The sequence below is a fragment of the Ostrea edulis genome, chromosome 3, assembly GCF_947568905.1.
Source record: "Ostrea edulis chromosome 3, xbOstEdul1.1, whole genome shotgun sequence".
NCBI lineage: Eukaryota > Metazoa > Mollusca > Bivalvia > Ostreida > Ostreidae > Ostrea > Ostrea edulis.
In genome coordinates, this window is record NC_079166.1 from 12,792,914 (window position 1) to 12,820,308 (window position 27,395).

At 36.1% G+C, this 27,395-nt stretch overlaps 1 pseudogene; it reads right to left on the reverse strand.

Annotated features, from left to right (window-relative positions):
• LOC130053237 (uncharacterized) lies at positions 1–25,813 on the reverse strand (annotated as a pseudogene).
• Between the last annotated feature and the right edge of the window lie 1,582 nt (positions 25,814–27,395).

Genomic DNA, 27,395 nt, shown 5'->3' on the forward strand with positions numbered 1-27,395 from the left:
TTGTTTTTGTATATTTTACTACTCAACACGTAATGATATTGTCACAATAAAATTGACTATTAGTCTATGTTCGTCATTGTCCATTATCCTCTGAATTTATGCACAATCCCAAAAAGAAAATGACATCTTCATTAATGCAACAAGTGTTTCCCCACTGACGTTGTGATTTTATCAATGTAGTAACAACTAGAAACATGTCGTTCTGATGCTTAAAATGAAACATTGCAACCATTAGTAGTCTGCTGCCCCCTTTCCTGCAATTCCAATAGTTTATCCAGCGTGTCCCTAAAACATAATATTCAGCATTATTTTTACTGGCAAAGTTGAATATGAAATTTTGTAATATACTTTAATTTTTTATTATACGTACAATACTTACTGAATTTTGGAAAGCGTAGTTTCCTGCCGGGCTAATCTATTTCTTACTGTCAATAAATTCATTTTATGAGAATCAAGACTATCCCAAATATCCTGGATACACTTGTTCATTTCATTTAATGGTGGACTTTCCCACTTTTCCAAGACATCTCTAACATCATATATGCTTTCACTTTCTTTGTAATGAGTTGATCTGTGACCCTGAAAATAGTGTACATTGCTGTCACTACTTACATTTCGTACATTAATAGTGTTTACCGTTGTCATTACTTTCATTTTGTACATTAATAGTGTATACTGATGTCATTACTTTCATTTTGTACATTAATAGTGTATACTGATGTCATTACTTTCATTTTGTACATTAATATTGTATACTGATGTCATTACTTTCATTTTGTACATCAATAGTGTATACTGATGTCATTACTTTCATTTTGTACATTAATAGTGTATACTGCTGTCACTACTTTCATTTTGTACATCAATAGTGTATACTGCTGTCATTACTTTCATATTGTACATTAATAGAGTAAACTGCTCTCACTGTGTTCATTCCGTACATCGATAGCGTATACTGCAGTCACTGCTTTCATTTCGTACATTAATAGTAGTGTATACTACTGTCATGACTTTCATTTCTTTTAATATTTTTCATAGTCTTTAAAACTATTGATTACATTACATGTATATTGGTCGACAGCAAGGTTAAGTATCAATAGCATATAATTCATAAATATATCTAATGTTAGTTGTAATAGGTAATTTGACAGGTTGATTGTCACTCAACAAAATAGTACATTGCTTAGAATTTGTTATGACGTCGAATCATTCGGAGGTGATGTACAGCTCATATTTCATAAGCGTTTCTTTATCAATATTTCTTCGGGTATGTTGTAAATAATAAAGCTAATTAACACGATATAACAGCTTGAATCAAATACTGTATTTTTTTCTTGTAAAACTTCTTTTACGAATCAAAAGCATAAACTACCTAACACCACTTGAAGGTAACTCCTTACTTATTTTATCTGATATGTTCCGTCAAAATTGTGTTTAAGCTAAAGACAAACATTCCAGCAAAAGAAAACAACAAAAATAAGCGTCGAATCACATTATATTTACTCCATTCCTTGGATATTTAATCGTCGTATGACAAATCAGCATATAGACTAGATCTTTTGAATGACCGAAAAATGATTGGAAACAATAGATTTTTACGAAATAATATACATTAAAACATGCGGTTGTGTGTTAAGTGTTAACATATCTACATGTACCTTGCCAATATACAGGCTGTTTAGTTCCACCCTGGCGACAATCCACGCTCTGTTGACCTCTAGACCACGTTGAGCGTCTTGCTGGATGTTCTGGTATGTGTCGCTAAGTTGAGCAATCAGGATATTCAGAAGAAGGACGCAAATTGTAAACAAGAAGGCCACCGTTATGATCAAGCTCATCACTCTACAAGGGTGACAAAGACAGAGATACAAAATACACTAGTAATTCCTAGTATCAATATCTAAGTGCCAAAACATCATTATGTTAAATGCGTATTGTGTTATGTGTTGCCTTAGTGTTAAATGAAACGTTGTTAAAGTGTAACTGTTTGCGATTTGAAACTTACGGAAGTTCAGTATATTCTATGATTCGTTCAGCCTCAATTAATATCCTTACTCCAACGAAAAGGATAGACCAAAAGGAGCTGACAAAAAAGAAAATTACGTAAATCATAGCAAACAAAAACCCAACGTGAAGCGATTCTGGATTTCACTATGGATATTCCTGAAAGGTTTTTCAGCCTTACCTTGATGAACAAATACTAGTAATGAATTGCAGGTGAGGACTTCTCAAGGAAATGTTTGTAACATGGCAGACAGTGACCTCAACAGAAGTTAAATAGACGGACAGACAGATAGATCAAAGGATAGAATGATAATTACAAACAAATATACATATACATAAATAGACAGATAAAATATACATGTATAGCTAGATAGATTGATTTGGTTTTAATGCCGTTGTGGCATTATTTTAGCCAAAATGGAGAGAGAGAGAGAGAGAGAGAGAGAGAGAGAGAGAGAGAGAGAGAGAGAGAGAGAGAGAGAGATTTTATCAAGCTATACATCAGATAACATGCCTCTTTTCAACTTTCTGCTTGTAAATACGCTACAGTACCTGACTTCACTAAACTTTTCCAATGATCCTTCCCCACGGAGAGACAGCAGTAGACACCCACTGAAAGCTAAGAGGATGAACAGGAAGAAGGTTGTAAACTGGAAGAAATCGTGAATCAAAATCCGCCATAAAATCTGAGCGTATGCTCCTGTTTGTCTGGGGAAAAAAAGTATTGTGATAGAACATACATGTACATAGTCTTCGTTCGCTTTTAATCAATAAGGCATTTGAAATCTTTCTTTTCAATAGTTTGAATGATTCATTGGCATCAAACATCTTTATTTAAAGCTCACTGAACTTAAAAAAACAAAATGTTACCACGGTATGAGATTTATTTCACATACATGTCAAAAGTTAGAAAATAAGATATGGTTGAATTATCATCTCACCGAAACACGGCGGCATACTTAAATATCCACAATGTCCAAAGAAGATAGGCAGCAGAAAACACAAACCACTGTTCTGACTTCCGAGCAAAACGCAGAGGAGGGATCAGAATGATCAGGATGGACGAGGACAGATCGATCCAATTAAAAGCATCCTGCCAATACTCCAACCGATGTCTAAATTTGGGAAAGGGCTATCATCATTAGTGATATATGTCTAAAGCTTTTTTTCTAAAAAATAAAAGGGGGGGGGGTCACCCCGTATCTATTGTTTTAAGAAGCAACATTGAAACTGATTGGAGTTTAACTATCTTTACCCTTTAAACATTATTTTATCCAAAAAAAGAACAAAATAACTCATCGCCACAACTAGAAGATGGAAACACATGCATTGACAAAATGAATACTAGTTTTACAATTAATACTCTTCAAAAGTTAACACGTGCACGTTGGGACATTGTGCGATATTTTTGCAGTGAGGTATCTCCATGCAATTTCATGTGAAACACAGATGGAAGCAAATTATGATCCATTCCATATCTTATTCTCTCATGAGGTATAAAATATAACTACAGATATAGATATAAATATGAATGCTGTTTCCGCTTGAATAGAAACATGTACTACTCTTTATATGTAATTTCCTTGTTTTATCATACCGCATGTGTATTTCGTGAGTACCTTGTTATCTGAACATTTTATTCAATTTCATTTCACCAAGCTTTAAATGGATTTTTTTTATAGCCGGACCCTTTTCACGTGGATTTTGACATGTATTTCATACAAACATCTTACATATTTCTCTCCTTAGTCGACGTTTTCTCTATACTTAATTTTCCTATTTATCCATGACCCTCTAGCCTTGTAGCTTGAAGTTTTGGGCGTGACGTACATGTTAATATAGAATATCTCTTATCAAGTGTTAACTAATTCATACAAAAAGGCTGGCACATACAATGTACCCAAAGGCACGCATGTACATATATACAGTGTAAAAACTTGAACTTTATTTATTTTACCAATTTAGCAACTTCAACAACTTATATTAATGCTTCTCGTCGGCTCAGATATCGGTGCAAAAGAGTCCTTGATGTGGGAGGAAACGGGAGTAACCAATGTGGATACACCTTTTTTTATCTCTACAATTTAATGATAAGCATTTCCTCATGAATGTGTAGCAGTTGTGAAAATGCGTGTATTTTTTCTCAAATTATTTCAATGACATGGGGATATATATCAATGACAAAAAATTATTTTGTACAAAAAGAAGAATAAAATCACCATAGAAAACCACTTCTAGTTTAAATATATAAGGAATAATAATTGTCTTGCATAAGACAATAATGATATAACGATCAAAATCACATATGAGCTTTTCTTTAGGGTGAAAGTTGTTTGACTTAATTGAATACTGGTGTTATTACTGAAATGTACAAGATGGGGCAATTGCCATAGAATCAAACTTTGGCAACAAAATGACATCTAATGCACCTTTCAGTATGTGACATCTAATGCACCTTTCAGTATGTGACATCTAATGCACCTTTCAGTATGTGACATCTAATGCACCTTTCAGTATGCCGTCGTGAAGCATCGAAATTCATACCCTTTTATATATATTCCTTAAATGTACATGATGTATAATATTTAGTTTTGAACCATAATTCCTGCAAGGTTTCCGATTTGCTCAAAAAATAATTAAAAAAATAGTATAGCCCATACAAAATCACTTATTATTTTTTGTTTTGTTTTTTGTTTTGCAAAATACATCTATTTCGAAACAAAATAAAGAACGTGATTAGTACACGTATGTAAATGAAGGACACACATAATACACGTATGTAAATGAAGGACACACATAATACACATATGTAAATGAAGGACATACATAATACACGTATGTAAATGAAGTACATACATAATACACGTATGTAAATGAAGGACATACATAATACACGTATGCAAATGAAGTACATACATAATACACGTATGTAAATGAAGGACATACATAATACACGTATGTAAATGAAGGACATACATAATACACGTATGTAAATGAAGGACATACATAATACACGTATGTAAATGAAGGACATACATAATACACGTATGTAAATGAAGGACATACATGATACACGTATGTAAATGAAGGACATACATAATACACGTATGTAAATGAAGGACACACATAGTACACCTATGTAAATTAAGTACATACATAATACACGTATGTAAATAAAGGACATACATAATACATGTATGTAAATGAAGGACATACATAATACACGTATGTAAATGAAGGACATACATAATACACGTATGTAAATAAAGGATCTCAGAGATAGACAGTGATACTTTCAACAGTAGAATTAAGACTCAGAATGACATTACTTTCTAGAACTATATAGTTTAAAACTCAGAATGATGTTAGTTCTAGAATACTGCACGGTTTGAGACTCAGAACGACGTTAGTTCTAGAACACTACACGGTTTGAGACTCAGAAAGACATTAGTTCTAGAATACTGCACGGTTTGAGACTCAGAATGACGTTAGTTCTAGAATACTGCACGGTTTGAGACTCAGAATAACGTTAGTTCTAGAATACTGCACGGTTTGAGACTCAGAGAGATAGTAGTTCTAGAATAATGGACGGTTTGAGACTAAGAATGACTTTATTTCTTGGAAAACTACACGATTTGTAGAGACAAAACTAATTGTGGCAGTATTTCCGATATAGAATTGAAAGAAAAATTAACGGATTATTTGTGTTGCGTATACCTTATAATGTTTTAAAAATCCAACTTTGATTCTTTTTTAAATCGAACGAATTAAGTGCCAATTGATCTCTACTCCATACAATTCCTCTGTAATTGGCTTTCAAGTAATACAACTGCTTTAAGCTTTCATGCGATCGAAAAGTAGTTTTTACTCTTCATTTCCCAACAAAGCTATCAGTTTCTATTCAATATCAATTGCTTTGAAACTCTAGTATCAAGAGATTTGTATACATCTATCCTACATTAATTTTCATTCATGACAATTTCACACTGATTAATGCTTCATCAATTTTTAATGCCTTTCACTAAATTGCATATAGGGGTATTCTGATGAATAAATTGATCATACGTACTTACGAAGTTGATTTAATTCAGAGAACAGGGTCAGAACAGCCATCCCAAGTGACCATATCTCGCAGACTGCTCTTGCAACGTGTAGTGCAGAAAGGTCGTTCACCGCCGGGTCCGGCAAGGTGCTGGCCAGAATAGCAGAGAAGGTGATGGTAAATAAGGTGATGATGTAAAATAACGAATTGATTCTGAAACGAAAAACAAAGGTCATTACGCATTGCAACAGCTCCACACATCATCTGAATTCCATAACAAATGTTCTTACAGAAAACGGAGCCTTGCATATTCTTTCCACTTCCGGCGGATGAGTAAACGAACGACATCGTGATACACTACAGTCTGCAACGACGAAAGAAATGTGATGAATTCCTATAACATATACCGGCAGACGGAAATGAATATGAGTCCAAGTTTTCGAGACATTTCTACAATTATTGATGGTAGCTCAGCTTATTAGACAAACATGTAGTCTAGGCGAGGAAGGGTGGTCATTTTTTAACTCTTCTGAGCAGAAGGCTCAAAGAGCTAATCATATGGCCATATGTCTGGCGTGCGGTATGCGTCAACTTTTTGGAAAAAGGGCTATATCTCAAGAACCCCTTGGCCAATTTTTGTCAAATTTGCCACAGGATATCCTTGGCCCAAGGGCTTTCATTTGGACTAAAACTAGGGTTGTGACCCTTTAACAAGGGGAGATAATTAGGAAAATGCAAACAAAAGTAGTGGTTGCTAAAAAATCTTCTTCTCAAGAACCACTGGGCACATTATCACCACACTTATGCATAGGGATGAAGATAGGTTGTGAATAAAAACTTGTTCAAGGCATTATCATGCGGCAAAGGGTGTAGTCTCAAGGTCACTTCAAAGTTGACCTTAAATTTTGTTTTGTTAAAACTTTGATATTTTGCTTAGTATGAGGACTAGGATCATCAAATTTTGTCAATTGATGCATCTTAGGGACTTATATCATGTTGTCTCAAAAGTAGGTCATGGTAACCTACATTTTGAATTTTGCAGGTAATTATCATTAAATAGATTTTGATGCATATCTTAGACACTTTTGAGCCTATGATCATCAAAAATTGTCAGCTGATGGATCATGGGAACTTGAAGTGCGTCATGTGAAAAGTATGTCACCATGACCTACTTTCTGAATTTTATGGCTAATCATTTATGAATACATTTTAGGTTGTTATTTTAGATACTGAGATGTTTAGAATCATCAAAACGTGTAAGTTGATGCGTCTAGAGGCCTCGAAACATATTTATAAATAAAGTAGGTCACAGTGACCTACTTTTTGAATTTTGCAGACATTCAAATTTCACATTTTCAATTCTATATGCATATTTTGGACACTATGAAAGCTAGGATCATCAAACCTTGTCAGTTGATGTATGTTGATTCTTCATAGTTTGTTGACCACAAAGTAGGTCACCGTGACCTACTTTTGGAATTTGACGGCTATATTTTAACATTTTATATACTATTTGACTTAAAATTATCAAACTTTGTCAGTTGATGCATGTTGAGTCTTGAGAGTGTGTTGACTAAAAAGTTGGTCACCGTCACCTATTTTTGGATTTTGACGACTATATTTGAATATTTCAGATACTATTTGACTTTCAATCATCAAACTTTGTCAGTTAATAGGTCTTCAGTCTTCAGAATGTGTCGACCAAAAAGTTGGTCAGTGTGACCTACTTTTGGAATTTGACGTTCATATATGAATATTTCAGATACTATTTGACTTCAATTATCAAACTGTCAGTTGATGCATCTTGAGTCTTTGGAGTGTGTCGATCAAAAGGTAGGTCACTGTGGCCTTCTTTTGGAATTTGACGGCTATATTTGAATACTATTTGACTTTCAGATACTATTTGACTTCAATTATCAAACTGTCAGTTGATGCATCTGGAGTCTTCAGTGTGTCGACCAAACGTAGGTCACCGTGACCAACTTATGGACAGTTACATTTAAATTTTCAGTTACTATTTGACTTAACATCATCAAACTTTGTGAATTGATGAATCTTGGTTAGTGAGAATTTTTGCCTGTTCTACAATGTATCAGAAGAGCGATTCTAGGCCCATTGGCCTCTTGTTCTACTTTCATATCTTTTATGTAAAATAATACAATGGATGATCTTTATATAAAAGCCAAACTGTGACACACTGACACAATTAAAACAATTAAAAGGGTTTTATTTTGTTCGGGGGTGTGTGTTATATTTGCTTGTTAAATTATTTTTCTAACCCCTCCCGCTTTGAAAACCGATGTTTTGTGTCTGTTAGATACGATGAAGATGACAATTTTGACATCCAAGCGACCCAGCTAGCGTAGTATTACCTACACATCAGAATACTTGCTTTATTACCACTCTTTGCAATAATCTGGAGCCCTGATTTGGATCTTGGATTGAAATTGGAATCCGTCGGTACTCTCCCGTGTTGGTCTGCCTCTAGTACATTGTAATAAACACAAACATCCCCACTAGGGCTTACAGGATCTATCATACAGTCCAATACAGCTAGGGTTGTCTTCTGAAATTGGAAATACGACACAAACCACATCTACAGCAATGAATCTAATCTTTAAAATAGAGAAACTGTGGAAAGCTACAATAATCTTTCTATTGATTTTAAAGCTAGGCTATCCTATAAGCTGGAATATGTACATGCAAACAGCCAGTGTGGTGTTCAACTTCACATTTATCATATTGATTGGAAAAAGACTATGGTAAAGTATGACTATAATTCTCATATTTGCAACACATTCTCCACTATCACAATTTTACGTGCTGAAGAAATTCGTACATACCAGCATATTTTTTTCTAGAAGATCATGGAAGCTAAATTCTGCTGCGTCATTCCCGCCACTGCTATATAGTTGTCGAACACTACAACAAACTTCAGAAATAATTTGAGGGTAAGGGTACACTGAATATGCTTCATTGCATTATTCAAAGACACCTCCCTGAAAGAGAGAGCATTCATCAAGAAGGGTCATCTGCTTATCAGTTTTAGCATGTCTAATGGATCCCAGTAATTATATTTTTTTAATTTCAGAGAGGAATAATTAAGATTAGCATGGATCATATCAGTTCAGGTATAGAAAATAGACTAAATCTTTTTTAAAGTGTATCTTACAATTCGTTTTTCATGCATGTAATGAGCATTGACGCAATGTCGTCATTTCCGGCATCGTATGCAAGCGTGTATGGCATAACTCCTTTTTTTATCTCGTGCGTCTGGCCAGGCCTCGTGTTCTAGTAGTTTAGAGCAGACGCCTTTATAATTTCTCTTGACAGCATAATGTAACGGAATCCACAAGTCCTTATTGCTAGCCGACGGATTGGCGCCTCGATGGAGTAAACTGTTAATCAACATTTGTACCTGAAACGAAAGCATATACATGAGAGAGAGAGAGAGAGAGAGAGAGAGAGAGAGAGAGAGAGAGAGAGAGAAATGTGCATGGGTGTGCACAATGCGCAAGCAGTGTCTCTGGTGTAATGCCTGTAAACTATTTTATTTCCTGGGTGTTCTTATCTTCTTATCAGTCAAATCTTAAGTTGAGATTTTGTGGTGTTTTTTTTAAAGGAGGAGATAGAGATGATTATAACTTTAGAAAAAAATCGGTTGGAGACCAAACAACATTTTGGTGGATGAGGGTGTCAATTACATTGTACATGTCCCTGAGGCATTCAGTGTACATTGACTATTTCTGTATGTAAAAGGTTTACTATGATCCAAATGTTCAACATATGGAATTGCGTGGCATCAAAAAGTGGGGGAGACAGATGGGAAACGGGGGGGGGGGGGATCAGACTAATTCAGATTTCCACGAGCATCATGATATTTCTTTTGTTAGGATCCGGGTTAGAATAGGTTTAAAATTATAATCAACAAATACATGGTACGCTCATGTATAAAAGAAAAGTTCACATTGTTTTATTTCACCGACCGTCATGAATTTGTCATTTTTTCCTCATCCTCTCTCCTTTTTCAAAATTATTGGGGCGGCATCTATTAGTTCCTTATTGAGGTTGCATCTACTTAGACCGGCGTAAGTAGTACATGTACATATATCATTTCTTCCCCTTTCTTTTTCCTTTCTAACACGATATATGTAAATGCTGAAAATTCATTATTTTACGCGAGTACTTACTATCGCGATATGACTCGTACACGTCAAATTGCGAGAACATAAATTCACGAGCGCTCTGTTGATCAAAAGTGTTTACATGTATTTTAGCAATATAAAGATAAAATCGAATACTTTTATTTTGCGATTGGTCCTTCTCTAGAAATTACGCGATAATGAATTCCTCGCGTATAGAGAGAAATTTACAGTATGATATGAAAATTGAAAGTATAGTAAAATTTACTTCCGCATAGATCCACAAGGGTGGATCCAGAAAAGTTTCAAAGGCGGTTGCGACGACCAAGGTTTATACCTTTTCCGTTCAAATATGGGGATTAATGGAAGACATAATCATTCGTTATAGAAAAAACATAAACAAAGGGAGTGGATCACATGATGCACACTAAGTCTGATTTAACAGTATTCCGGAACATCCATGTGGTGTCCGTGAACTTGACACCCGCCCACAAAGTAATTCACGTAATTATAATATGTACGTTATCACATGTTGCAGTTGAACAAAATACAATTCTTTTAAGAGACGGCGTTTTACAATTTCTGTACCTTATTTTCGTTTGGGACCTCCGAGACAATGAACAACAGAGCACGGTCCTTTCCGCCTTGTTTCGTTATAATTCTATCTATAAACACTTCAGTTTCTGCCTCTTGCTTTCCAACAAAATATTGCTGTGTTTTCTCTGCTACCTAAAAAAACCAAAACAACAACAACAAAACACACTTTACTGTTGGTCTGAAGGGTGATGAAACAAATTATGTAAACTCAATGTGAATGTTAAATAGAAATCATTGTTTGGGTTTTCAACGTTCAAACTGACACATCGCTTGCAGGAGCCCAGAGGTTAGCGTTGTTAAAGACCCCTGTATCTTGGATGGCCTTAATAAACTAAAATTGTTTAACAAAATCAGTGTTTTCGAGGGTGTTTTGGATATGACCTTCAAACGGAGGTCAATTGGCACGATTAGGTGCTGGCTCAATATAACGGCAGCGTTATAATAGGTACAAAAGGCCCATGGGCCACATCACTCACCTGAGTCACTATGGCCCATATCTAAAGATTTTCCATATATATTCGCATGTAAAACTTTGGTCCCCACTGTGGCCCCAACATACGAACGGGGGTCATGATATTTACAAAGTTGAATCTGGACCATGTCAGGAAGCTTTCATGTAAATGTAAACTTTTTTGGCCCAATGAATCTTGAGAAGAAGATTAATAAATATTTTCTCTATATATTAGTATGTAAAACTTTGATACTCCTGGGGGGCATGATTTTAGCAAAATTAATTCTGCACTATGTCAGTAAGCTTCTATGTAGTAAACTTTTCTGACCCAGTGATTCTTCAGAAGAAGATTCTTAATGATTTCCCTATATATTTGGATGTAAAACGTATTCCCCATTTTGGCCCCATCCTACCTCCCGGGGCCATGATTTTACAAACTTGAATCTGCACTATGTCAGGAAGCTTTCGATTAGATCTGTACATTCCTAGTCCATTGTTCTTAAGAAGAGGGTTTTTAAATATTTTCTCCCTATGTATTTGTATGTAAAACTTTGATCCCTACTGTGTCTCAATCCTATCCCCGGGAATCGTGATTTTAACAAACTTGAATCTGCACAATGTCAGGACTCTTCCATGTAAATTCCTACGTTTCTGGCCCAATAGTTCTAAAGAAGATTTTTAAAGATTTCCCCTACATATTTGCATGTAAAACTTTGATCCCCTATCGCGGCTTTATCCTACCCCCGGGGCCATTGAGTTTTACAAACTTGAATCTGCACTACATGTATATCAGGAAGCTTTTATGTAAATGTAAACTTCTTTGGCCCAACGGTTCTTAAGAAGCAGATTTTTTTCTATATATTAGTATGTAAAACGTTGATCCATGTTGTGGCCCTAACATACAATGGGGGTCAGGATTTTAGCAAACTTGATTCTGCACTATGTCAGGATGCTTTCATGTAAATTTCAGCTTTTCTGGTCCAGTGTATCTTGAGAAGATTTTAAAAAAATGTTCCCACATATTTGTAAGCAAAACTTTGAACCCCTATTGTGGCCCCATCCTACCCCAGGGATCGTGATTTTAACAAACTTGAATTTGCACTATGTCAGAAAGCTTTTATTTGAATTCCAGCTCCTCTAGTCCAGTGGTTCTTGAAAAGAAGATTTTGAAATGAACCCATACTATTTTTGCATTTTTTTAATTATCTCCCCTTTGAAGAAGGCATGACCCTTCATTTTGACAAACATGAACGCTCTTCACCCAAAGATGCGTTATGTCAAGTTTGGTTGAAATTGGCTCAGTGGTTCTGGAGAAGAAGGTGAAAATGTGAAAAGTTTACGCCGACAGCGACGCCGACGACAGACAACGGACAAATTTTGATCAGAAAAGTTCACTTGAGCCTTGGGCTCAAGTGAGCTAAAACGATAGTGATTCAGGTGACATCACTGTATGAGTGGAAAATTATCGAATTGGACGTAAAAAAAAAAAAAAAAACGCACAAAATAACAATCAGAAAATTAAACATTAGAAATGTCTCGGAATAGCTTGAAATGTTCGAGAACTAGTAATCTATTCTTCTGCGTTTTTCTAACTTTTCCTATCTTGTATAACCTTGACTATATTCAAAAGAAGATTCTCCACATTGCATAAGCTATAGCTATTCAAAGTGCGATGGACATTATGATGTGCAATGATTTCATTTCACGGGGTCAAATTGGAATATTTAATGAGAAACCCAGGACACGGGCACCTGTTCGTGGTTGTAGAGTTATGATAAATTGTCATTTTCTCGTGTTCGTGGAATATTTAAATACCCGTACTACATGTATGAAAATTGAACCTCGCAGTCTGTAGATAGTATTTACCTCTTTCTGAAAAGAGTCGTCACTGGCTGCATCCACAAAGTCTGCATTCAGAGATTGAATGGAGCTCGATCTTCGCAATGGAGGACTGTCCAACACCTTCAGGTTCTCATCGTTCTGTGACACTATTAATCAGGCGTCAAAAATGAGAAACAATCTGAGAGTGATTTCCCAACAACACGTGTAGAGAATCACAAATATATCAGTTTCAACCGAAGTACACACACTGATCTGAAATATTTAAGGAGGTACTCTACATCGTCATAATGTCTGACTCCTTTTTAAAACATGGATGAAAATATAAATATCAGCAATATTTGTCTATTCATTAGAAATATTCTCCTCTAGCTGATTAACTCAGTAGGTTGAGCACGTCGACTGCTGAACTGTAAATCGCGTGTTCGAGTCCAGCAGGGGTCTTACATTATTAAAGGTATTTGTCTATCTCATTTGTGTAAAAATCGCAATACCTGCATATTTTCGAGGAATCTCCTGAAGCGGAAGGTGGTGAGATTTGGGGCGTTGTCCATCACTGTACGATCTCCGATGTCGTCTGTGTTCTTGACTCATACTTCTGAATAAGAAAATGGATTACAAGATCTGAAAACAATTCCATCCATACATGTACACAATAAAATTACATCCATCAATCGGAATGTGGAGTATTTTGAGTAACACACCTCTCCGCGACAATTATTGGGTTTTTTCGCATTTTCAATGACGGAATCACTGACCGCACCTAGACAAAATTTGCTCGATTAAGTGAATGATATGGTAAGACACCTAAGACTATACTCTGTTATACGATACATAATCATTGATTTTTTGTTTCTTCTAATGTGTGCCATGTCTGAAATATGATAAGTGACAGTCGTGGTAAACAATAATTATTCTGACGTAATACATGTACATAACTCCTAATTTTGAAAATTGTAAAACATTCAGAAAACGGATGTAGAACAGTTCAGCTCAAGAGGCCGTCTTTAGCCTTTTTCGTGGCGGATTTCGCCACGCTGGCGTGGCGGATTGTGACACACGCCCCCTGGAGGCCTCGTTATATGGGTTAGGGTATTGGTATGGGTATATATGGTTAGGGGAACTTCGTCCGACCTCGGAGGGGGGTTTTCGATTTTCTACCCCCACCCCCGCCCCGGGGGTGGGGCTTTTTAGTTAAAATATAGCCATTTTCAGCCCTCTAAAAAACATAGTAGTTGTTATTATTTTTCAATGCAATTTGGTAGATGGGGAGACTTGGAGGTGGGCTATCGGACCATGGTCTTGGTTTTCGGAAATTTCCTCTCCCGGACCGGAAATGATCCGGACAAAATCGGAAAAACTTCGTGTCACAATCCGCCACACGCCCCGTGGAGGCCTTTAACGAGGGTGTTGAGCATTATTATGGGTATGTATCATAAGGGGAGCCTATTCCCACCTTGGAGAGGGGGTTTCCCATTATATGCCCCCGCCCTATCCGGAGCAGAGTCCGGGAAATCCGGAGACCGAGGAAAATCTCACTTATTCGGTCAGAAAACGCTCAATACTTATCCTATCAGAAATATAATTACATATTCTTGTTCGTCTCGTTGAGACGAAGAAAATGATATAAAGAACTTTGAGATTGGGCAATAAATAAAAAAAATATGGCCGATGAGGGAAATTTGGCCACGCCGACAGAAATGCAGGAAAATGCACAGTTTTTCGGATGTGAAATCTTTATTTATTACTCTATCTTAAAGTATCTTATATCATCTTCTTCGTCTCAGTGAGACGAAGAGAATGGTATCAACTTCATATAGCTAGGTCTATGTATAAGAAAACCACAACCCAAAAACCTGTATTTTTCACTCCTCGAAAAAACTCTAAGTCCAAATTCACAAGTTTTTGGGGGACGAAATTTTTATTTATCACCCTAGCTATTATTTGATTAGATATTCTTTCTCGTCTCGTTGAGACGAATACAATGATATAAGATATCATGGGATAGGAGCATTAATAAAGATTTGGTCCCCCAAAAACTGTGCATTTCCTATATAATTCATTGAGCGTGGCAAAATCTGACACAAAATTTTTTTTTCCTTTATTTATTGTAGTACATCAGAGTTCTTTATATCAATTTGTTCGTCTCAAAAGAGGCCCAAATAATATACAATCAGATTTGGGGTATCTTGAAGAATATTAATTTTAGGTGGCCATAATTGATTTTGGACTTTAGCGTCCGAGACATATATAAGCCAAATAGGAAAAACTTTCATTGATCAAGCTATCTCAAAGTTCTTTATATCATTCTTTTCGTCTCAACGAGACGAACAAAATGATATAAAGAACTTTGAGATAGGACCATCAATAAAAAAAATATGACCTAAGTGGCAAATTCTGACACGCACAATGAATTATATAGGGAATACATACCTTTTGGGGGACCAAATATTTATTAATGGTCCTATCCTATAGTGTCTTATATCATGTTGTTCGCCTTCACGAGACGAGAAAGAATATGTCATCAAATAATTGCTAGGGTGATAAATAAAGATTTTACACCCCAAAATCTTTGTTATTTGGACTTAGAGTTTTTTCCGACGAGGGAAAAATACCAATTTCTGGACTGTGGTTTACTTATACATAGACTTAGCTAAACAAAGTTGATATCATTCTCTTTGTCTCATTGAGACGAATAAGGGGCTATAAGGTACTTTACTATTGAGTAGTTAATAAAAATTTCACATACCAAAAACTGTGCATTTCCTATATAATTCATTGAGCGTGGCAAAATCTGACACAAAATTTTTTTTTCTTTATTTATTGTAGTACATCAGAGTTCTTTATATCAATTTGTTCGTCTCAAAAGAGGCCCAAATAATATACAATCAGATTTGGGGTATCTTGAAGAATATTAATTTTAGGTGGCCATAATTGATTTTGGACTTTAGCCTCCGGAATGCACATATAGCTCAAATAGGAACTGCTTTATATCACTAAGTCTCCTGTTAAAGATAGTTTTTCTCCCAATAACTTGTCCTCTGCACCAGTACGCTGGTGTGGGGGACTTTTTTTCTCTCAAATTATTTCAATGACATGGGGATATATATCAATGACAAAAAATTATTTTGTACAAAAAGAAGAATAAAATCACCATAGAAAACCACTTCTAGTTTAAATATATAAGGAATAATAATTGTCTTGCATAAGACAATAATGATATAACGATCAAAATCACATATGAGCTTTTCTTTAGGGTGAAAGTTGTTTGACTTAATTGAATACTGGTGTTATTACTGAAATGTACAAGATGGGGCAATTGCCATAGAATCAAACTTTGGCAACAAAATGACATCTAATGCACCTTTCAGTATGTGACATCTAATGCACCTTTCAGTATGTGACATCTAATGCACCTTTCAGTATGCCGTCGTGAAGCATCGAAATTCATACCCTTTTAAATATATTCCTTAAATGTACATGATGTATAATATTTAGTTTTGAACCATAATTCCTGCAAGGTTTCCGATTTGCTCAAAAAATAATTAAAAAAATAGTATAGCCCATACAAAATCACTTATTATTTTTTGTTTTGTTTTTTGTTTTGCAAAATACATCTATTTCGAAACAAAATAAAGAACGTGATTAGTACACGTATGTAAATGAAGGACACACATAATACACGTATGTAAATGAAGGACACACATAATACACATATGTAAATGAAGGACATACATAATACACGTATGTAAATGAAGTACATACATAATACACGTATGTAAATGAAGGACATACATAATACACGTATGCAAATGAAGTACATACATAATACACGTATGTAAATGAAGGACATACATAATACACGTATGTAAATGAAGGACATACATAATACACGTATGTAAATGAAGGACATACATAATACACGTATGTAAATGAAGGACATACATAATACACGTATGTAAATGAAGGACATACATGATACACGTATGTAAATGAAGGACATACATAATACACGTATGTAAATGAAGGACACACATAGTACACCTATGTAAATTAAGTACATACATAATACACGTATGTAAATAAAGGACATACATAATACATGTATGTAAATGAAGGACATACATAATACACGTATGTAAATGAAGGACATACATAATACACGTATGTAAATAAAGGATCTCAGAGATAGACAGTGATACTTTCAACAGTAGAATTAAGACTCAGAATGACATTACTTTCTAGAACTATATAGTTTAAAACTCAGAATGATGTTAGTTCTAGAATACTGCACGGTTTGAGACTCAGAACGACGTTAGTTCTAGAACACTACACGGTTTGAGACTCAGAAAGACATTAGTTCTAGAATACTGCACGGTTTGAGACTCAGAATGACGTTAGTTCTAGAATACTGCACGGTTTGAGACTCAGAATAACGTTAGTTCTAGAATACTGCACGGTTTGAGACTCAGAGAGATAGTAGTTCTAGAATAATGGACGGTTTGAGACTAAGAATGACTTTATTTCTTGGAAAACTACACGATTTGTAGAGACAAAACTAATTGTGGCAGTATTTCCGATATAGAATTGAAAGAAAAATTAACGGATTATTTGTGTTGCGTATACCTTATAATGTTTTAAAAATCCAACTTTGATTCTTTTTTAAATCGAACGAATTAAGTGCCAATTGATCTCTACTCCATACAATTCCTCTGTAATTGGCTTTCAAGTAATACAACTGCTTTAAGCTTTCATGCGATCGAAAAGTAGTTTTTACTCTTCATTTCCCAACAAAGCTATCAGTTTCTATTCAATATCAATTGCTTTGAAACTCTAGTATCAAGAGATTTGTATACATCTATCCTACATTAATTTTCATTCATGACAATTTCACACTGATTAATGCTTCATCAATTTTTAATGCCTTTCACTAAATTGCATATAGGGGTATTCTGATGAATAAATTGATCATACGTACTTACGAAGTTGATTTAATTCAGAGAACAGGGTCAGAACAGCCATCCCAAGTGACCATATCTCGCAGACTGCTCTTGCAACGTGTAGTGCAGAAAGGTCGTTCACCGCCGGGTCCGGCAAGGTGCTGGCCAGAATAGCAGAGAAGGTGATGGTAAATAAGGTGATGATGTAAAATAACGAATTGATTCTGAAACGAAAAACAAAGGTCATTACGCATTGCAACAGCTCCACACATCATCTGAATTCCATAACAAATGTTCTTACAGAAAACGGAGCCTTGCATATTCTTTCCACTTCCGGCGGATGAGTAAACGAACGACATCGTGATACACTACAGTCTGCAACGACGAAAGAAATGTGATGAATTCCTATAACATATACCGGCAGACGGAAATGAATATGAGTCCAAGTTTTCGAGACATTTCTACAATTATTGATGGTAGCTCAGCTTATTAGACAAACATGTAGTCTAGGCGAGGAAGGGTGGTCATTTTTTAACTCTTCTGAGCAGAAGGCTCAAAGAGCTAATCATATGGCCATATGTCTGGCGTGCGGTATGCGTCAACTTTTTGGAAAAAGGGCTATATCTCAAGAACCCCTTGGCCAATTTTTGTCAAATTTGCCACAGGATATCCTTGGCCCAAGGGCTTTCATTTGGACTAAAACTAGGGTTGTGACCCTTTAACAAGGGGAGATAATTAGGAAAATGCAAACAAAAGTAGTGGTTGCTAAAAAATCTTCTTCTCAAGAACCACTGGGCACATTATCACCACACTTATGCATAGGGATGAAGATAGGTTGTGAATAAAAACTTGTTCAAGGCATTATCATGCGGCAAAGGGTGTAGTCTCAAGGTCACTTCAAAGTTGACCTTAAATTTTGTTTTGTTAAAACTTTGATATTTTGCTTAGTATGAGGACTAGGATCATCAAATTTTGTCAATTGATGCATCTTAGGGACTTATATCATGTTGTCTCAAAAGTAGGTCATGGTAACCTACATTTTGAATTTTGCAGGTAATTATCATTAAATAGATTTTGATGCATATCTTAGACACTTTTGAGCCTATGATCATCAAAAATTGTCAGCTGATGGATCATGGGAACTTGAAGTGCGTCATGTGAAAAGTATGTCACCATGACCTACTTTCTGAATTTTATGGCTAATCATTTATGAATACATTTTAGGTTGTTATTTTAGATACTGAGATGTTTAGAATCATCAAAACGTGTAAGTTGATGCGTCTAGAGGCCTCGAAACATATTTATAAATAAAGTAGGTCACAGTGACCTACTTTTTGAATTTTGCAGACATTCAAATTTCACATTTTCAATTCTATATGCATATTTTGGACACTATGAAAGCTAGGATCATCAAACCTTGTCAGTTGATGTATGTTGATTCTTCATAGTTTGTTGACCACAAAGTAGGTCACCGTGACCTACTTTTGGAATTTGACGGCTATATTTTAACATTTTATATACTATTTGACTTAAAATTATCAAACTTTGTCAGTTGATGCATGTTGAGTCTTGAGAGTGTGTTGACTAAAAAGTTGGTCACCGTCACCTATTTTTGGATTTTGACGACTATATTTGAATATTTCAGATACTATTTGACTTTCAATCATCAAACTTTGTCAGTTAATAGGTCTTCAGTCTTCAGAATGTGTCGACCAAAAAGTTGGTCAGTGTGACCTACTTTTGGAATTTGACGTTCATATATGAATATTTCAGATACTATTTGACTTCAATTATCAAACTGTCAGTTGATGCATCTTGAGTCTTTGGAGTGTGTCGATCAAAAGGTAGGTCACTGTGGCCTTCTTTTGGAATTTGACGGCTATATTTGAATACTATTTGACTTTCAGATACTATTTGACTTCAATTATCAAACTGTCAGTTGATGCATCTGGAGTCTTCAGTGTGTCGACCAAACGTAGGTCACCGTGACCAACTTATGGACAGTTACATTTAAATTTTCAGTTACTATTTGACTTAACATCATCAAACTTTGTGAATTGATGAATCTTGGTTAGTGAGAATTTTTGCCTGTTCTACAATGTATCAGAAGAGCGATTCTAGGCCCATTGGCCTCTTGTTCTACTTTCATATCTTTTATGTAAAATAATACAATGGATGATCTTTATATAAAAGCCAAACTGTGACACACTGACACAATTAAAACAATTAAAAGGGTTTTATTTTGTTCGGGGGTGTGTGTTATATTTGCTTGTTAAATTATTTTTCTAACCCCTCCCGCTTTGAAAACCGATGTTTTGTGTCTGTTAGATACGATGAAGATGACAATTTTGACATCCAAGCGACCCAGCTAGCGTAGTATTACCTACACATCAGAATACTTGCTTTATTACCACTCTTTGCAATAATCTGGAGCCCTGATTTGGATCTTGGATTGAAATTGGAATCCGTCGGTACTCTCCCGTGTTGGTCTGCCTCTAGTACATTGTAATAAACACAAACATCCCCACTAGGGCTTACAGGATCTATCATACAGTCCAATACAGCTAGGGTTGTCTTCTGAAATTGGAAATACGACACAAACCACATCTACAGCAATGAATCTAATCTTTAAAATAGAGAAACTGTGGAAAGCTACAATAATCTTTCTATTGATTTTAAAGCTAGGCTATCCTATAAGCTGGAATATGTACATGCAAACAGCCAGTGTGGTGTTCAACTTCACATTTATCATATTGATTGGAAAAAGACTATGGTAAAGTATGACTATAATTCTCATATTTGCAACACATTCTCCACTATCACAATTTTACGTGCTGAAGAAATTCGTACATACCAGCATATTTTTTTCTAGAAGATCATGGAAGCTAAATTCTGCTGCGTCATTCCCGCCACTGCTATATAGTTGTCGAACACTACAACAAACTTCAGAAATAATTTGAGGGTAAGGGTACACTGAATATGCTTCATTGCATTATTCAAAGACACCTCCCTGAAAGAGAGAGCATTCATCAAGAAGGGTCATCTGCTTATCAGTTTTAGCATGTCTAATGGATCCCAGTAATTATATTTTTTTAATTTCAGAGAGGAATAATTAAGATTAGCATGGATCATATCAGTTCAGGTATAGAAAATAGACTAAATCTTTTTTAAAGTGTATCTTACAATTCGTTTTTCATGCATGTAATGAGCATTGACGCAATGTCGTCATTTCCGGCATCGTATGCAAGCGTGTATGGCATAACTCCTTTTTTATCTCGTGCGTCTGGCCAGGCCTCGTGTTCTAGTAGTTTAGAGCAGACGCCTTTATAATTTCTCTTGACAGCATAATGTAACGGAATCCACAAGTCCTTATTGCTAGCCGACGGATTGGCGCCTCGATGGAGTAAACTGTTAATCAACATTTGTACCTGAAACGAAAGCATATACATGAGAGAGAGAGAGAGAGAGAGAGAGAGAGAGAGAGAGAGAGAGAGAGAGAGAGAGAGAGAAATGTGCATGGGTGTGCACAATGCGCAAGCAGTGTCTCTGGTGTAATGCCTGTAAACTATTTTATTTCCTGGGTGTTCTTATCTTCTTATCAGTCAAATCTTAAGTTGAGATTTTGTGGTGTTTTTTTTAAAGGAGGAGATAGAGATGATTATAACTTTAGAAAAAAATCGGTTGGAGACCAAACAACATTTTGGTGGATGAGGGTGTCAATTACATTGTACATGTCCCTGAGGCATTCAGTGTACATTGACTATTTCTGTATGTAAAAGGTTTACTATGATCCAAATGTTCAACATATGGAATTGCGTGGCATCAAAAAGTGGGGGAGACAGATGGGAAACGGGGGGGGGGGGATCAGACTAATTCAGATTTCCACGAGCATCATGATATTTCTTTTGTTAGGATCCGGGTTAGAATAGGTTTAAAATTATAATCAACAAATACATGGTACGCTCATGTATAAAAGAAAAGTTCACATTGTTTTATTTCACCGACCGTCATGAATTTGTCATTTTTTCCTCATCCTCTCTCCTTTTTCAAAATTATTGGGGCGGCATCTATTAGTTCCTTATTGAGGTTGCATCTACTTAGACCGGCGTAAGTAGTACATGTACATATATCATTTCTTCCCCTTTCTTTTTCCTTTCTAACACGATATATGTAAATGCTGAAAATTCATTATTTTACGCGAGTACTTACTATCGCGATATGACTCGTACACGTCAAATTGCGAGAACATAAATTCACGAGCGCTCTGTTGATCAAGAGTGTTTACATGTATTTTAGCAATATAAAGATAAAATCGAATACTTTTATTTTGCGATTGGTCCTTCTCTAGAAATTACGCGATAATGAATTCCTCGCGTATAGAGAGAAATTTACAGTATGATATGAAAATTGAAAGTATAGTAAAATTTACTTCCGCATAGATCCACAAGGGTGGATCCAGAAAAGTTTCAAAGGCGGTTGCGACGACCAAGGTTTATACCTTTTCCGTTCAAATATGGGGATTAATGGAAGACATAATCATTCGTTATAGAAAAAACATAAACAAAGGGAGTGGATCACATGATGCACACTAAGTCTGATTTAACAGTATTCCGGAACATCCATGTGGTGTCCGTGAACTTGACACCCGCCCACAAAGTAATTCACGTAATTATAATATGTACGTTATCACATGTTGCAGTTGAACAAAATACAATTCTTTTAAGAGACGGCGTTTTACAATTTCTGTACCTTATTTTCGTTTGGGACCTCCGAGACAATGAACAACAGAGCACGGTCCTTTCCGCCTTGTTTCGTTATAATTCTATCTATAAACACTTCAGTTTCTGCCTCTTGCTTTCCAACAAAATATTGCTGTGTTTTCTCTGCTACCTAAAAAAACCAAAACAACAACAACAAAACACACTTTACTGTTGGTCTGAAGGGTGATGAAACAAATTATGTAAACTCAATGTGAATGTTAAATAGAAATCATTGTTTGGGTTTTCAACGTTCAAACTGACACATCGCTTGCAGGAGCCCAGAGGTTAGCGTTGTTAAAGACCCCTGTATCTTGGATGGCCTTAATAAACTAAAATTGTTTAACAAAATCAGTGTTTTCGAGGGTGTTTTGGATATGACCTTCAAACGGAGGTCAATTGGCACGATTAGGTGCTGGCTCAATATAACGGCAGCGTTATAATAGGTACAAAAGGCCCATGGGCCACATCACTCACCTGAGTCACTATGGCCCATATCTAAAGATTTTCCATATATATTCGCATGTAAAACTTTGGTCCCCACTGTGGCCCCAACATACGAACGGGGGTCATGATATTTACAAAGTTGAATCTGGACCATGTCAGGAAGCTTTCATGTAAATGTAAACTTTTTTGGCCCAATGAATCTTGAGAAGAAGATTAATAAATATTTTCTCTATATATTAGTATGTAAAACTTTGATACTCCTGGGGGGCATGATTTTAGCAAAATTAATTCTGCACTATGTCAGTAAGCTTCTATGTAGTAAACTTTTCTGACCCAGTGATTCTTCAGAAGAAGATTCTTAATGATTTCCCTATATATTTGGATGTAAAACGTATTCCCCATTTTGGCCCCATCCTACCTCCCGGGGCCATGATTTTACAAACTTGAATCTGCACTATGTCAGGAAGCTTTCGATTAGATCTGTACATTCCTAGTCCATTGTTCTTAAGAAGAGGGTTTTTAAATATTTTCTCCCTATGTATTTGTATGTAAAACTTTGATCCCTACTGTGTCTCAATCCTATCCCCGGGAATCGTGATTTTAACAAACTTGAATCTGCACAATGTCAGGACTCTTCCATGTAAATTCCTACGTTTCTGGCCCAATAGTTCTAAAGAAGATTTTTAAAGATTTCCCCTACATATTTGCATGTAAAACTTTGATCCCCTATCGCGGCTTTATCCTACCCCCGGGGCCATTGAGTTTTACAAACTTGAATCTGCACTACATGTATATCAGGAAGCTTTTATGTAAATGTAAACTTCTTTGGCCCAACGGTTCTTAAGAAGCAGATTTTTTTCTATATATTAGTATGTAAAACGTTGATCCATGTTGTGGCCCTAACATACAATGGGGGTCAGGATTTTAGCAAACTTGATTCTGCACTATGTCAGGATGCTTTCATGTAAATTTCAGCTTTTCTGGTCCAGTGTATCTTGAGAAGATTTTAAAAAAATGTTCCCACATATTTGTAAGCAAAACTTTGAACCCCTATTGTGGCCCCATCCTACCCCAGGGATCGTGATTTTAACAAACTTGAATTTGCACTATGTCAGAAAGCTTTTATTTGAATTCCAGCTCCTCTAGTCCAGTGGTTCTTGAAAAGAAGATTTTGAAATGAACCCATACTATTTTTGCATTTTTTTAATTATCTCCCCTTTGAAGAAGGCATGACCCTTCATTTTGACAAACATGAACGCTCTTCACCCAAAGATGCGTTATGTCAAGTTTGGTTGAAATTGGCTCAGTGGTTCTGGAGAAGAAGGTGAAAATGTGAAAAGTTTACGCCGACAGCGACGCCGACGACAGACAACGGACAAATTTTGATCAGAAAAGTTCACTTGAGCCTTGGGCTCAAGTGAGCTAAAACGATAGTGATTCAGGTGACATCACTGTATGAGTGGAAAATTATCGAATTGGACGTAAAAAAAAAAAAAAAACCGCACAAAATAACAATCAGAAAATTAAACATTAGAAATGTCTCGGAATAGCTTGAAATGTTCGAGAACTAGTAATCTATTCTTCTGCGTTTTTCTAACTTTTCCTATCTTGTATAACCTTGACTATATTCAAAAGAAGATTCTCCACATTGCATAAGCTATAGCTATTCAAAGTGCGATGGACATTATGATGTGCAATGATTTCATTTCACGGGGTCAAATTGGAATATTTAATGAGAAACCCAGGACACGGGCACCTGTTCGTGGTTGTAGAGTTATGATAAATTGTCATTTTCTCGTGTTCGTGGAATATTTAAATACCCGTACTACATGTATGAAAATTGAACCTCGCAGTCTGTAGATAGTATTTACCTCTTTCTGAAAAGAGTCGTCACTGGCTGCATCCACAAAGTCTGCATTCAGAGATTGAATGGAGCTCGATCTTCGCAATGGAGGACTGTCCAACACCTTCAGGTTCTCATCGTTCTGTGACACTATTAATCAGGCGTCAAAAATGAGAAACAATCTGAGAGTGATTTCCCAACAACACGTGTAGAGAATCACAAATATATCAGTTTCAACCGAAGTACACACACTGATCTGAAATATTTAAGGAGGTACTCTACATCGTCATAATGTCTGACTCCTTTTTAAAACATGGATGAAAATATAAATATCAGCAATATTTGTCTATTCATTAGAAATATTCTCCTCTAGCTGATTAACTCAGTAGGTTGAGCACGTCGACTGCTGAACTGTAAATCGCGTGTTCGAGTCCAGCAGGGGTCTTACATTATTAAAGGTATTTGTCTATCTCATTTGTGTAAAAATCGCAATACCTGCATATTTTCGAGGAATCTCCTGAAGCGGAAGGTGGTGAGATTTGGGGCGTTGTCCATCACTGTACGATCTCCGATGTCGTCTGTGTTCTTGACTCATACTTCTGAATAAGAAAATGGATTACAAGATCTGAAAACAATTCCATCCATACATGTACACAATAAAATTACATCCATCAATCGGAATGTGGAGTATTTTGAGTAACACACCTCTCCGCGACAATTATTGGGTTTTTTCGCATTTTCAATGACGGAATCACTGACTGCACCTAGACAAAATTTGCTCGATTAAGTGAATGATATGGTAAGACACCTAAGACTATACTCTGTTATACGATACATAATCATTGATTTTTTGTTTCTTCTAATGTGTGCCATGTCTGAAATATGATAAGTGACAGTCGTGGTAAACAATAATTATTCTGACGTAATACATGTACATAACTCCTAATTTTGAAAATTGTAAAACATTCAGAAAACGGATGTAGAACAGTTCAGCTCAAGAGGCCGTCTTTAGCATTTTTTGTGGCGGATTTCGCCACGCTGGCGTGGCGGATTGTGACACACGCCCCCTGGAGGCCTCGTTATATGGGTTAGGGTATTGGTATGGGTATATATGGTTAGGGGAACTTCATCCGACCTCGGAGGGGTTTTTTCGATTTTCTACCCCCACCCCCGCCCCGGGGGTGGGGCTTTTTAGTTAAAATATAGCCATTTTCAGCCCTCTAAAAAACATAGTAGTTGTTATTATTCTTCAATGCAATTTGGTACATGGGGAGACTTGGAGGTGGGCTATCGGACCATGGTTTTGGTTTTCGGAAATTTCCTCTCCCGGACCGGAAATGATCCGGACAAAATCGGAAAAACTTCGTGTCACAATCCGCCACACGCCCCGTGGAGGCCTTTAACGAGGGTGTTGAGCATTATTATGGATATGTATCATAAGGGGAGCCTATTCCCACCTTGGAGAGGGGGTTTCCCATTATATGCCCCCGCCCTATCCGGAGCAGAGTCCGGGAAATCCGGAGACCGAGGAAAATCTCACTTATTCGGTCAGAAAACGCTCAATACTTATCCTATCAGAAATATAATTACATATTCTTGTTCGTCTTGTTGAGACGAAGAAAATGATATAAAGAACTTTGAGATTGGGCAATAAATAAAAAAAATATGGCCGATGAGGGAAATTTGGCCACGCCGACAGAAATGCAGGAAAATGCACAGTTTTTCGGATGTGAAATCTTTATTTATTACTCTATCTTAAAGTATCTTATATCATCTTCTTCGTCTCAGTGAGACGAAGAGAATGGTATCAACTTCATATAGCTAGGTCTATGTATAAGAAAACCACAACCCAAAAACCTGTATTTTTCACTCCTCGAAAAAACTCTAAGTCCAAATTCACAAGTTTTTGGGGGACGAAATTTTTATTTATCACCCTAGCTATTATTTGATTATATATTCTTTCTCGTCTCGTTGAGACGAATACAATGATATAAGATATCATGGGATAGGAGCATTAATAAAGATTTGGTCCCCCAAAAACTGTGCATTTCCTACGAGACGAACAAAATGATATAAAGAACTTTGAGATAGGACCATCAATAAAAAAAATATGACCTAAGTGGCAAATTCTGACACGCACAATGAATTATATAGGGAATACATACCTTTTGGGGGACCAAATATTTATTAATGGTCCTATCCTATAGTGTCTTATATCATGTTGTTCGCCTTCACGAGACGAGAAAGAATATGTCATCAAATAATTGCTAGGGTGATAAATAAAGATTTTACACCCCAAAATCTTTGTTATTTGGACTTAGAGTTTTTCCGAC